The sequence below is a fragment of the Gopherus flavomarginatus genome, chromosome 1, assembly GCF_025201925.1.
Source record: "Gopherus flavomarginatus isolate rGopFla2 chromosome 1, rGopFla2.mat.asm, whole genome shotgun sequence".
Taxonomy (NCBI): domain Eukaryota; kingdom Metazoa; phylum Chordata; order Testudines; family Testudinidae; genus Gopherus; species Gopherus flavomarginatus.
Window position 1 is genome coordinate 49,278,617 of NC_066617.1, and position 15,321 is coordinate 49,293,937.

Consider the following 15,321-nt stretch of genomic DNA (forward strand, 5'->3'; position numbering starts at 1 on the left):
AAATTAGACCCTGAATCTGTAAGGATGTCAGAGGGCCAACCTACCCTGGCAAAGATGTCTGTTAGGGCCAGGCACACAGTGTTAGCCCTGGTGTTGCCTAGAGCGACTGCTTCTGGCCATCGGGTAGCAAAGTCCACTAAAGTCAGTACGTACTGCTTTCCTCTGGGCGTCTTTTTTGGGAAAGGGCCCAGAATATCCACAGCTACTTGCTGAAATGGGACCTCAATTATGGGGAGTGGCTGGAGAGGGGCCTTGACCTGGTCTTGAGGCTTACCCACTCTTTGGCATACCTCACAAGACCGGACATACTTGGCAACGTCCTTGCCCATCCCCTCCCAGTGGAAGGACTTCCCCAACCGGTCCTTGGTTCTGTTCACCCCAGCATGGCCACTGGGATGATCATGGGCTAAGCTTAAGAGCTTCCCCCGGTACTTAGTTGGAACCACCAACTGTTTTTGTGGCTGCCATTCTTCCCGGTGTCCACCAGAAAGAATTTCCTTGTACAAAAGTCCTTGGTCTATAACAAACCGGGATCGATTAGAAGAGCTGAGAGGCGGTGGGGTGCTCCGTGCCGCCGCCCAAGCTTTCTGAAGGCTGTTATCCGCTTCCTGCTCAGCCTGGAACTGTTCCCTTGAGGCTGGGGTCACCAGTTCTTCCTCAGACTGTGGACTTGGGCTTGGTCCCTCTGGAAGCGATGTAGGTGATGGGGTTGTTTCCGTTGCTGGTGAACCGCTCTCCGCTGGTGCACCTGAGGGTATTTCAGGCTCTGGCTGAGCCTTTTGGGTATGGCTGTCTTTTGCTTCTGCCAGTTCTGGCTCGCTGGCGCCCTCTGGCGTTGAGGTTGAAGATGTGGTTGCACTTGCTGGTGCTGGTTGCTGTTCCAGTTCCGGGCCTGGGACTGGAGATGCTGTGGCTGTTTTAGTGGTAGGCATGGAATCCGGGTCCACTACCTCTGTCTGGGTCTCTGGTAACACAGACGGGGCCTCTGTGGACGGTTCAGGAACAGGAATGGGTCTGGAAGCTTGCCTGGTTTGGCTACGTGTAACCATTCCCACTCTCTTGGCCCGCCTCACCTGGTTGGCCAAGTCTTCCCCCAGTAGCATGGGGATAGGATAATTGTCATAGACTGCAAAAGTCCACATTCCTGACCAGCCTTTGTACTGGACAGGCAGTTGAGCTGTAGGCAAGTCTACAGCTTGTGACATGAAGGGGTAAATTGTAACTTTGGCCTTTGGGTTGATGAATTTGGGGTCAACGAAGGATTGGTGGATAGCTGACACTTGTGCCCCCGTGTCTCTCCACGCAGTAACCTTCTTTCCGCCCACTCTCAAATTTTCCCTTCGCTCCAAGGGTATTTGAGAGGCATCCGGGCCTGGGGATCTTTGGTGTGATGGTGGTGTAATGAATTGCACTCGCATGGTGTTCTTGGGACACTTGGCCTTGATATGTCCCAGTTTATTACACTTAAAGCATCTTCCATCTGATGGGTCACTGGGCCGAGGTGAGTTACTGGAGACTGGTGAGGTTGAAGGGTAGGGTATCTGTGGCTTTACTTGGGTGGTATGTGGGGTCTTTGGCTGTCCTCGGTTGTAGGGTTTATGGTCTGTGTGCCCCCTGGGGTAATCGTTCCCCTTGACAGTAGCTTTCTTGCTTTCTGCCAGTTCCATCCATTTGGCTCCAATCTCCCCCGCCTCAGCGATATTCTTGGGGTTTCCATCTTGTATGTACCGCGTGATGTCTTCAGGAACACCATCCAAGAACTGCTCCATTTGTATGAGGAGGTTCAGTTCTTCCAAGGTTTGAATGTTGTTTCCTGTTAGCCAGGCCTCATAGTTTTTTGCAATGTAGTAGGCGTGTTTGGGAAATGACACCTCTGGTTTCCACTTTTGGGTTCTGAAGCGCCGACGGGCATGATCTGGGGTTATCCCCATCCTGTATCTGGCCTTGGTTAGAAAAAGTTTATAGTCATTCATTTGGTGCTTAGGCATTTCAGCTGCCACCTCTGCTAAAGGTCCACTGAGCTGTGACCTCAATTCTACCATGTACTGGTCTTCGGGAATGCTGTACCCAAGACAGGCTCTTTCAAAATTTTCCAAGAAGGCCTCGGTGTCATCACCTGCCTTGTAGGTGGGAAATTTCCTGTGCTGTGGAGCAATAATTGGCGCCGGGTTGTTAGGGTTGGCTGGCACATGCAGCCCAGCTTTTGCCAACTCCAGTTCATGTTTTCTCTGTTTTTCCTTCTCTTCATTCTCTTTTTGTTGTTTTTCCATTTCTTTTTGGTGCTTTTCCATTTCTCGGCGGTGGGCCAACTCTTCTTCTGCTTGTTTCCTTCGGTAGGCCACCTCTTCTTCTTCTAGTTTTTTTTTGTGTGCTGCCTCCTTGGCTGCCTCTTTGGCTGCCTGTTCTCTTTGGTAGGCTGCCTCTTTGATCTGTTCTTCTCTTTCTTTCATCTCCATCTCTTTTTGTTTTATTTCCAGTTGTCGCCTGTGTTCAGCTTCTTTGATTTGTTCTTCGGGGTCAATTTTTGCCTTAGAAGTCATGGTTCCTGTTTTCTTGTGTTGGGGTGCCCTCCGGTGTTTATCTTCTGAACTGCAGGTTCTCTGTTGCCTCCTGAAGTCTGCCTAGCAACAGTGCCTTTAGCTAATTTTCCTTTTCTCTCTCTAGCTAATGTTCAATGAAGGGAAACCAGAAAAACCACTTTATTTGCATGCCTATAAGTGCTGGTACTTGCCTCCTAATGGGAGGGCTATTGCATGACAAAAGACCCTTAACATGCAAGCCACAAACTGCGAGAGAGAGCAGAAAAAAAAATTCTCTCTGGTTCCCTTTTAAAACCAACTGCTTCTCTCTGCTAAAAAGCCCTTAGCAGAGAAAAGAAAAATATAATATTTCTACTGGCTTCTGTCTATCTCCCACCAGCTGCCACTCATGTAATAACCTTAGTCCCAGATTTGGACCTTAGCGTCCAAAATATGGGGGTTAGCATGAAAACCTCCAAGCTTAGTTACCAGCTTGGACCTGGTACCTGCTGCCACCACCCAAAAAATTAGAGTGTTTTGGGGCACTCTGGTCCCCCTGAAAAACCTTCCCTGGGGACCCCAAGACCCAAATCCCTTGAGTCTCACAACAAAGGGAAATAATCCTTTTTCCCTTCCCCCCTCCAGGTGCTCCTGGAGAGATACACAGACACAAGCTCTGTGAACCCAAACAGAGTGAATCTCCCTCTCTGTTCCCAATCCTGGAAACAAAAAGTACTTTCCTATTCCCCCAGAGGGAATGCAAAAATCAGGCTAGCAATCCAACACACAGATCTCCCCGATTCCTTCCTCCCACCAATTCCCTGGTGAGTACAGACTCAATTTCCCTGAAGTAAAGAAAAACTCCCACAGGTCTTAAAAGAAAGCTTTATATAAAAAGAAAGAAAAATAAGTACAAATGTTCTCTCTGTATTAAGATGATACAACACAGGGTCAATTGCTTAAAAGAATATTGAATAAACAGCCTTATTCCAAAAGAATACAAATCAAAGCACTCCAGCACTTATATTCATGCAAATACCAAAGAAAAGAAACCATATAACTTACTATCTGATTTCTTTGTCCTTACACTTGGAAACAGAAGACTAGAAAATAGAAACTTCTCCAAAGCTCAGAGAAAGCAGGCAGCCAGAAAACAAAGACTTAGACACTCAATTCCCTCCACCCAAAGTTGAAAAAATCCGGTTTCCTGATTGGTCCTCTGGTCAGGTGCTTCAGGTGAAAGAGACATTAACCCTTAGCTATCTGTTTATGACACAGGGGGAGGGTGATCACAAGGCTGATTGAAGCTGATCAAAGATAATTAAAGATGATCCAGGGAACAAAGGCTCAGACAGTCCTCACACACAATCCCAACTGACCCAGTAACTGAAATAACTGAAAATAACTGCAATAACCTGAAAGAAAAACACAAACAGCCAAACAAACTCACTCACTTCAAAGTTAGTACTCAGACCTTATTCGTTCAGCAGGGTGATCTCCTTGTCCCCCTCTCAAACTCCCCTGTTTGTGGTCCCTTGTTCACTAGCATGAAGTATACAAAGGAAAAAGTTAATTGTTCAGTTCCTTTAATGCCATTTCTCTCTCTCATATATTCAGCATTCTGTTTTCACTCTTAACTGTATGTAACCCATTGACGATCACCTTTCTAATAACAAATATTCTTTTTAATGCTCAAATGTTTGTTGCTAAAATGTAGGCAACGTGTCTAAAGCTATTGCAGTCAACAGTACAGAAGTCCAATATGAATATTTCTCTTACAACACACGCTTTGCTGTAGCATATACATTTATTTGACCCCCTAGGAGGTGCATGACATTGGGAGGACAGAGTGACTAAAATAATGAGTAGTCACTGTGCAATAACATGGCATGTTACAGCAGGAAACCTTTGTTTGATAGGCATGGTGCCACAAAATGATTGACTAAAACCAGATGGTAAAAAATGCATTGCAACTAGCACCCCAATGAGCTCTTTTGAGTAGTTATTGAAATGATAAGATATTCTTTAGAAAATATGTGCATTCAATTAAAAAATCTCTAAAGCATTTTCTGTTGTGGTCGAAGTTCCAGAGTTTGGTGTTGGGGTGGGAGGGAGTGTAGCTGACTGTAACCCTACTTAGATATAATTATCTCACTGTTATAGTCCAGTAATTATAACCCTATTTAACTATAATTGAGAAGAAGGATGGACCTGTAGTCAAATTACTGGACTAGGCTTCAGAAGATCTCGGTTTAATTCCTGGCTCTCTCACATATTTCCTCTGATTTTAGACAAGTCAGTGTCCCCACTGAAGTCAATGGCAAAATTCCCATTGACTTCAATAGAGCCAGGATTTCATCCTTAATTTTCTTGTGCCTCTGTTCCTCATCTGTTAAATCGAGATAATGATACTTTTCTCCCATTGCCTGTCTTGTCTGTGTATTTCGATTGTAAGCTCTTTGGGGCAGGGACTGCTGCTTGCTCCCTGTGGGCTTGTCTTCACTGAAAAGTTAACTCGAGTTATAACTTGAATGTTGCCCTAACTTGAGTCCCGTCAACACACTAAAACCCTTAACTCCAATGTAGTGTTGCTTTGATCTCATGTTCTCTGGCTTGTCAGGAGGTATAGCTAAAGTGCAAGTCAGCACAATATGTCACGTACTAACATGACCATTTCTGTAGTGTGGATGCAGACTAGTTCCACTCTAGTGCCATTGGTCCTCCAGTCCCTTCCCACAATTCTTCTGAGATGCCAGACAAGTTTTCCCACAATTCACTGAGAAAGAATTCATAGATTGGCTCATCTTGCTGTAGCAAAAAGAATAGTGGGATGTGCTCCCAAAAGTTTTCATGCCAAACATGAGTGACTGCAGCACTAATTTGACCACATCAGCGTGAATGTTATTTCATAGTGTGGCTTCTCTCACTTGACTAGGCTAACTTGAGAGAGTATCAAATGTATATAACACCACCAGACCATGGTCATTGGCACATGGGATTGAACCAGGGACCTCTGGATCTAAATGCATGAGCCTCTACTGCATTAGCTAAAAGACACCTGGCTTTTAGCTAAGGCTGTAGAGCAGGCTCATTCATCTCTAAGTGGTCTTGGTGCCACTACATGGGACAGAACACCACACCCTGGAGGTGTGTGGGTTACATGTAGATAAATCGAATTAATTCTGCAGTGAAGACATACCCTGCACAGCACCTAGCACAGTGGGGGCCCTAATCTTGGTAGGGCTTGTGTTTCTGTAATATAAATAATTATTAATTGTCGTTGTTGTTGTTGTTATTCCACCCAGTATTGTGGAAGTGAGCTGATATTTAGCAGTTTTAGTCCTATTAGAGAGAGACTTCTTAAACAAACTAAGATGGAGTGATAGAGTATATAGAAACACCTATTGCTGGTGGAAGAACAATAATGATTACTGATCACTGCAAGATCTGTCAAGGGTAGAAAATGTGATCAAGTCTCCTAGCAAGTTTATAACAAATGACAGATTTGCAACATTAGAACATGTTTAAAAAACCTTGTTCTGCTAGTCTTACCTCTTCAACTAAAAAGTTTTAAATATTTACTTACTGCAGCGGTTATTTCTTGTCAAGGGTTGCCTAATTTTAAAACTATTTTTGCAACTTCTTCTGCAGTAAGGCAATTAATTCCATTGGCAAGGGCATGTATTTCTTCATCCTAGCAACACCTTTTTCCAGTGTGATGGATTTTGTCTTTTGCTACAGCAAAGAAGTGAATAATTTTCCATTGTAAGTAGGACTGTTTTCTCACTTCAGCAGAAAAAAATGCTTAATTTTCATCACACTAGCAGTTAATTCACTTTGGGTCTATTTCACATTTTAACTGATTGAGTAATTCATGCCCATCTGTTTCTCTCTAAGTGAAGTGATCATTTTTATTTCTGAAATGTGTTTTTCTTTTTGAGTACTGCAGTAAATCTCAGAATATTATTTTGTCAACCACTTGTCTATTATCAGAGGTGATATAAAAAGGAACATGAAAGATTCCATAACATCTGTGTAAGGCAGTGCACAGTGGGTGTGAAAATCACAGCAGAAGTGAAAGAAGCAATTTTTGTCAGAAATGCAGGGTTTTATACTCTGCCTCCCCAGTCAAAGGTGAACTGTAGCTTCTAAATTCAAACCATTTGATATCACTTCTCAATGGCAGGAGGATGTACTATAGGAACACAGAACAGAAAATCCATGTCCTAATTCTGCTCTGCAAAACTGGATTCAGTTCTTAACCATTTCATATAGTTTGAGAAAATAAAATACACTGGACGGGACGGGCAGGAAAAGCAAATAGAACAAAAAATGGAGCTTCAGTTATTTAGGAAAAGAGAACAAATTGTAAAGCATTCTCTGGAAGGTCATTTGCAAAGCCAAATAAGGTTCTTCCATTTCAGATGAAAATATTAAACAAGCTCTGTTATTCATTGTGGAGCATCTTTATACTCATATATTATACCGTTTGAAGATGGATTTTCCTAACTTTCCCCTGGCCAAGCAGGGGAGTAAGGCCCTGCTTATCTGAGATATGTCTACTCAGGTTGTGGCTCCAGCTGCAGAAGTCAGAGCACAGTGTCTTCTGGGGTTGCTCCTGGGATCATGCAATTTACCCAACACCTCTTGCTCAAAGTCACGCCTCACATCACATTGTTCTTGGTGTCCCAGTTTCTGTGCAGTTCTAGTTTTTTCCTTTCAAATTTATGGGGAAATCAGCAGAGTTAATGGAACAGATCAAATAATTTCACCTGTCAGTGAATAACTCTCTTGGCAGAAGGCTGCCACATTCTTGTACTTTCATAAGTATCTAAAGCACAGAATTAAAGTGAGTCTGCTCTTGGCCGCTGTTTTCATCCAAATTGGGCTATAAGCAAGTCTGTCTTGTACACTGATCCTCTCCTATGGAGCTCCCTTCCAAAAGATGTCCACAGAGTCACGTCCTGGCTAGTTTTATGGCATGCTGCACATCCTTTTTACTTCCATAGGCCTACCTTTGCCTGTTTTGCAGCATCTTTACCATGTTTTTTCATCTGCTACATGGGAAAATCCCTTCCAGATTCCCACCCATGACTTTAGAATGAGTGAAGAAGAGACCACTCCTAAAAAACCACATCAGCTATTATACTGAGCCCAGAACTTGCTGGGACAGGACTTGGGAACTATTTAGGCAATACTGTGTGGCTACTCCTGCAGTGCAGGCCTGATCAAGAGACCCAATAGTTACATTCCTCAAGAGCAGCAAAGAGTCCTGTGGCACCTTATAGACTAACAGTCAGATTGGAGCATAAGCTTTCATGGGTGAATACCCACTTCGTCAGATGCAACAAGAGTGAGTGTGAGTGCATTGATTCAAGAAGATCCCAGTAACCTCAGGTAAAATAACCACATTTTATTTCCCCCCCTCTTCTAACTAGTTGCAAATTGATCAATTTTGTGTTGGTGTGTGGGTTTTTTGTTATCTGGATGAGTTTTATTTGGCTAACTGCTTTCTCTTTAGACTTTAGGACCTGGTTTTCTTTTAACATATACAGATATAACTCCGTTGACTGCTGATTTACACTAGTGTGCATGGAGAATCCAGTCCTTAGATCCCAATTCTCTTCTCACCTATTTGGTGTAAATCACGAATAACTCCAGTGAAGCCAATGGAGTTAAAATGATGTAAAACAGGCTAAAATGAATTCAGAATCAAACCCTTAATACTTTGATTGATCTTTACTCTATAGCATTTATCTGTTTAGGTTTTCACGGTGCCTCCCAACATCATAGTATATGATCGCCTTCCACAGGAAGTACACACAAAAATATATTTGGCTTGGTCTACACTTAAAAGTTAGGTTGACACAGCTGCATTGGTCAGAGTGTGAAAAAAACACACTCCTGACCAACATAGCTATGGCAACTTAACCTCCAGTGTAGACAGAGCTGTGTCAGTGAAAGAATACTGCAGTCAACATAATCTTCATCCAGCTCCTGTGAAAATTCTAGCTCCTACAAATAAGAGTCTTCCCTTGTTTGCAGACCTCTCAATTTTTCCAGTGGAGAGAATCTGTCGTGTGAGGTTATCATTGTGGAAGGAGAGGGTGAGCTCTTGGATAGCCACAGCCAATACCATGCAGAACTTAGAAAATCAGTACTGCACCCATTAACTGGACTGTTTTCCCCAAAAGGAACCAGTGAATAGAGTGACAAAGCAGGGACAATATGTTCCTAATAACTTATGTTAGTGAATAGACAAGCTGCTACATTCTGGACCAGCTTTCTTAAATGCCTTGCAAGAGGAACCCTTTAAATAGATTAAATATCTAAACAATAGGTGGGCATCTTTCACTAAGAGTAAAAAGTCATTAAACAAACGTATAGCAGAAGCATTCTTGGGTCCATCCAAGGATAATGTGGGCATTCCCCATCATTCCTCATGCACATCATTTACAAGCTTCATGTTGTGTCATTTGGAGTCAAGCCACATTATTCCATGATATTTTTTTTCTAAATAGAAATACTCTTCTCTCAGCACTGGATACCTGGTGCCAAGAAGCATCCAAGTTATCTGACTTTCAAAAAGCACCACTTGTTCAGCACCACTTGACTTGACAAGTAAACAGTTCAATACAACTCTGAAAGGGTCAGATAAGCTGCCCTTGCTGGTTTCATGTGGTCGCTTAGTACCAGTCATCAGTCAAGTATGTACCAAGTCTTTCCTGCACAAGGAATAAGCAGCTAACAGTATAAATTTTCTTTACTAATAAATCTTGTTTTATTTGGAAAAAATGAAATAACACAGCACTTGCATCCCAAATAACAAGACACAACAAGAAAATACCCTGAATTTTAGAGTGAGCACAATATTCTGGTACACCATATAAATTTAGGTTATATGTCAGTAAGTGGTTCTCAAGCTTTTCCATACCAGGACTCACCTACTGATTAGCCAGGATCTAGCTGGGACCCACCTTTCATTTAGTAAGTGAAGGGCAGGGTGGTCATGACCCCCTGACATCTGTTCTCAGCCCCCTTGGGGATTGTGACTCCAATGTTAATAACCCCTACTTTAATGATTACTAACAGGGAGTTATGGAGAGATCCTGTCACAGGTGAATGGTGCATGTGAATCAGGTCCACCTGCCCTCTGAAAAGGTCCACCTTACTCCCACTGAAATCAAAATCCAGATTGTGAGCCCCTCCTTATGTAGCTGTGTGATAACACCCTTCCCCCAACCCATGCACCCCATGTAAGGGCTGCCCAGAATTGCAGCTGCTCCCCAGGCCAAGAAGAAGCAATTTGCTGAAGGAGAGGGGACTGGGAAGTATAGGGTCTAGCCAGAACTCTATCCCATGTGTCCCAGCCTGTGTACTAACAGGGTGGTTTCTGTGGATAGCAGTATATAGTGCTCTTCTTCAATCACTAGCTCTAACCATTGCTCTTAACTCACCTAACCAAATGGAAGTCACTGCTGAACTAACTAAATTCATTTCTTGGCATCTGTAACCTTGCCAGCTATCAAAAGTTATTACTAGAAGATAATGTCATTCAAAAGACAGTGGATCGAGAGGTTTTACACCCCTTTTCCTAATTTCAATATGTTTGTCTAGTATCAAGGTCCTGGTTCTTATTGCAGTAAGCTGTAGGTCTTGCATGAACAATGAAAGAAAACAGAAGTGAGGAAATAGAGGTTAACAATGGACAAAGCAAAAATTCACAAATGGCCTTGTAAATAATATGTAGCTAGTGGATAAAGAAATAGTAAGAAGATAATGTGTGATAAGCTTGCAGCTGCAGCTGCAGCTTTGCTAACTAGCACATCTTTTAGTGCATGGACAGCTCATGATCTATACAGGACTGGTTCACAAAATTGGTAAACCCATCATAAAGTATGTGATACAATGTAGAATGTAATGTGAATGTGTTAGTCTGTTTTAGAATATGTATATAATCTGGTTTGTAATTATGTACTTTGGAGTTGTGGTGCACCCTAACCCACCCCACTACACATGAGCCTGATCACCTCAGGTGTAGCTTTATGAAATGCCAATAAAGACACCTCAGGGATGAGTCTGGATTCAAACCAAGTTTTTGGATTCCAGCGAACTAGATAAAGTGTTCTTCCAGAACTGGACAAGGTGTTCTGGATAAGTCAAGTGGAAAAGGTCTCAGAGGGAATCCCAACATAAGTTACTAGTCTCATCCAGCAAAGGAAAAGTTAAGTAGGAAGTAATTAAGCTAGTTCCAAGCAGCAGTAGTAAGTGGTGTCTTACCATTCTTCCTATATGCTGGTAGATCTGCAGTAAACACAGAAATGTGATTGACTATAATTCCAACAGCCGAAGTTTTAAGGTTCTGCTCAAACAGTAACCGTTGAAATTTCTGAGGTTTGTCTGGTATTATAGGTGGCATGGTTTCATAATGTCTTGTGCACAAGAGTGTCTGTGGTTCTTTCATAGCTGGGGGCACTTCTGCCCTACCTACAAATTCTCTGCTTGTCTTCAGTACATTAGCATTTTGAATGTTGTTGGGAGAGCATTTTGTTTCTACAGTGATGTTGGTGCCAATAGTGTGGGTTCATTTCATATCAATCTTGGTTTATTTATGTCAATGAATGCATTATTTTCAGCTGAATTTCTTTCATTCCTGCATCATGTAGGTCACTATAATTATATGCAGTCAACCAGACAGAAAATTTTTCTAAAATTGCCAGAATGTTTAGAAAAGATTGACAAATTGAACTATGTTCCTGTTTATTAACGTGCCATTATGTTTGGAAAACAGAGCATAAGTAAACACTTTAATTAGGAAAATAGGTAGAAAGTTCTGAGAGTTTGGACAAGGAGTTCAGAGCTTAGAAACAAGCATAAGAATTTGCAAGAAGAAACCCCAGAGAATACCAGTTTCACAGAGAATGAAGTATTATGAAACTTTCAAATAACCTTATGCTTAGGAAAAAATCCAGGAGGCTTAGAAGGGCTTCAGCAAATTCTTTGTTGTTGTTCCAGGTTAGTTGGGGTTACTTAGGTTCTTGCAGCTATTATTTACCATAACATGCTTGTAGTGCAGGACAAGTCTGATTTACTGACCTACATTTTAAGAGGGCAGCAATAAACCAGATAAATGAGCTTTACAAACTCTATGCACAGAAGATGCTTCACAAATAGTCCATATCAGTAACATTCATGGAATTTTTGGTTTCAGCATTTGGTAACCAGGGTAGAATCTTTTGTCCTCCCTACACTATTTTGGTCACAAATGTGTGCTGAAGCAGCCATCTGTTTCCAAAAGTGACTTAAAAAGCAATGTTCATATTTCCATCTTCTTATACTGAAGTCATCTTGTTCCTCATTTTTCTGTTTTCTGTGGAAGTCTCATTATCTCCTAGATATTTGGAGTAGCATGGGATTTAAGCACGCTATTCCCAGAGATGTGGGAAATGCTTACCCCAATCTTTCTCCATAGTTGGCTGCAATGCAGTTGGACTGATCACTAATTAGTAAACTAAAAACCATTGTTCCTCAAACTGAGTATTGTGCACCTTCTTTATCCCAGAGAAAGTAAAATAAAACTTTATACAGTTCAGAATGTTGACTAATAAATCTTTTATTTTTTATAAATAAATAAATATAAATTGGAATTTCTTGTGAGATCAATAGGTGGGTGAGTGACAATGAGTTGTCAGGGAAAATAAACTGGGGGAAGATATAGTCAAAGTGACTGCTGTACAGAAGCATGCACTGATTGTGTTGGAATAATCCATTGCCATGTCTTTATTTCACTGGCACACTCATTACATATAACTGTTACGTGGTATATCTGGGCCTACACCAGATAGGAGAGAGAAGATAGACCTAAGTTAACTTTAAATAGGGTTATTCCTGTTACTGTTACTTTATTCCATGTAACTGGGATAATGATGATGTAACCGAGGGATCAAAAAGGAATGTAACTACCGAGCCAGCCACTAGTAATAGGAACAAGGTAATTAAGACAATAGTAGCACTTAAATGTGGATCATGTGTGATTTGGTTGTGACACACAAGCTTCATTGTCCACAATTCATCTTTGATATAGAGTAGGATTAATGTTAAGATTTATTGTAGGGTAAAAGAAACCTGTATCTTTAAAAACAATTGGAACTGGTTTCAGGGTGACAACAATGAAATTTAACATGCAAAGGTAGACATCTTGGAGAGGAGCATGCTTATTTGGTGGGATAAGATGCAAAATTGAGATAGGAAGCAGGAACTGAAAACTGTCTAGGTACAACACTGAACACAATCCTGAATGTGTAGACTCCACAGAGCATCACTTTGTGGGGCATGTGTTTTATGACAATAAATCAGGTACACCAAAGGCATCTACCACGTGTAACAGGGCTGTGGGAGATAACAAGAGGAGGAAATCCAAGAAGAAGGGAATTATCTCTGAGAGGCAGAGTAGCCAAAAGAGACACATGTTGGACTAAGGCAAACCACACTGGAACTTCTAAGTGTTTAGTGATGTTCAAAATTTCAAACATTTCTTTCTATCCTTTTTTTTTTTTTTTCCCATTCAGTTCAAGTGGTGGAGATGCAATTTTCTGGCTACACTGTGGTTATATACACTTTGGCAGCATATTGAAGACTATAGTGAAGTGATGATGGCAAGTTTACTTTTCACCTTTGGTAGCACCATGATTTTGTTCAAATTCCATTTTTCTTTCCATTGTCCAAATTCTTCTTTCAGTTTCAGTTGTGTAAATCTGGGCTAACTGCACTGATTTCAGTAGGGTTACCCTGGATTTACATGGGTGTTCCTGAGAAAAATGTGATCCTGTATGTCCAATGGAAAAACAATGTTACATAGGACAGAATTTTTTCAGCAGTACCCATTCATAACAATGCTATGTTTCACAATATTACATCCCATGCTATTGAGGATAGTTGCTGTTGAGTTGCTACTGCTCCTTATTTGGCATCATGTGCCTAGTATACACATTTTATTTTACAGCTTTCAGACTCTAAGTGTAAAGCTATATATTAATGCCCAGCCTCTAGCTTGATCTAACAAAAGTAAATCCTTATACAGATCATTTAAAACTTGTATACCTTCATCAGGCAACTAAAGGAAACAACATTATATTTTATGTCTAGATTTTTTTTAAACAGTGTATTCATATTATTCCAACTCTCCTGCTGCAATTACAAAAACTAGCATGACAAAAGGAAAATATTAGGCTGGATATGGTCAATCAACTTAGAACAATTTGTAGATTTCTGAATTTTCTAAAGATTAATAGTATTTGTCTGTCAGAATGTAAAATTACTTCTTATGACGTGTTTAATTACATATTTTCAGAACTTTCTACAGCAAAAAAACATGACAATAATTAATACCTAATGGTATAAACATCACTGCTTTTGCGGTTGCCTGGCAACCAACTACTGTAGGCCTGTCAGCTTATCAAGGGGGGGCTCAAATAAATGAAAGAGAAGGATCCATGTCTTGCAGAGATGGGTGAGAGGCAGCTTTGTTCTGGACAAGCTTGTTTAAGTTATTTTCTAGAGTGACCTCACTAAGCCAAATCTCCCTTGTGGTCTAGCATGTACTAATGTCTTTCGACCATAGTGAAAGGAAACAAGATGGTCTGGGAAATAAAGAAAACCTGAAATTGAATAAAACAATGTTATTTTTACACTTAGCAAGAGCTTTTATGGTCAGAAATACAATAGTAGGATTCTGGTTACTCACAATAGTCATAATATTACGTCTTCTTACCAAAGAGGGTGTTTTTGTGGGTTCACTTCTAGTTCCAATGAGAATGGTTTTCCCCTTGTCCTAGACATAAAGAGGATTGATTTCTTGTGCAGTGATCTTAACCCTTTGCCAGATCATAAATTTGAATTTTAAAAGGGTTTTTCTTTGAAGCTGGTACACTAAGCTGACATCTCTACAGCATGAGGAGTATGAAATGGAACAAATCTCACTGAAAAGTGGTCTCTTCCAGCTGCAAAAGCATTAGTTCATGATGCCATTTATTTTGTCTAGGAAAGTATCAGTTAATTTCCAGCGCAAGCTCTTTTTCTTGGCACTGGGACATCTAATTCCCAGTCTGTTCAATTTATATATTTAGACAGATGGTCTACTGAATAAAACAAGGGACTGGGAATCAGTACCTCTGGGTTCTTGCCTCAGCTCTTGCTGTTGATTTGCTGTGTTGTCTGGAGCAAGTCACTTAGCCTTCCTATGCCTTGGTTTTCCACATTTAAATAATGGCTCAAATATTATCTAAATCAAAAGGGTGTTGTCAAGGCTGATTCCTCACTCTGACACTTTGAGTGCAGAAGGTGGGGGCCCGCAAGGATTCTAAAAATTAATACTGGCAACTCCAGGCTGGTATTAAACTCCCAAGACCACAGCTTCTCTGTGACCTTGGATGGGTAGATGCTGCCACCACCCAAGTGCAAAAAAACCATTTAGACCCAGGAAGGTGCACTTGGGAATTCCTCCCTATGGGGTACTCTCAAGTCCTTTCACCCTCCTTCCAGGGAAGAGCTGAGAAAGAAAAACAAAGGAAATCAGCTGTTGCCACCAGTTAATTAAACAACATACACACAAACCTCTTAAGACACCAAAAAAACAAATAAAAAATCCCAATCCTGTTCTTTAAAAAGGTAAATTTTATTAAAAACAAAAAGAAAGAAAATACACCTGGAACTTAAGTTATTGCTAGATTTAAAAAGAGCAAATATAATAATTAAGCATCAAGGATAGTTTTCTTGAGGTCCAGCTTAATGGTTACAAGCAAAA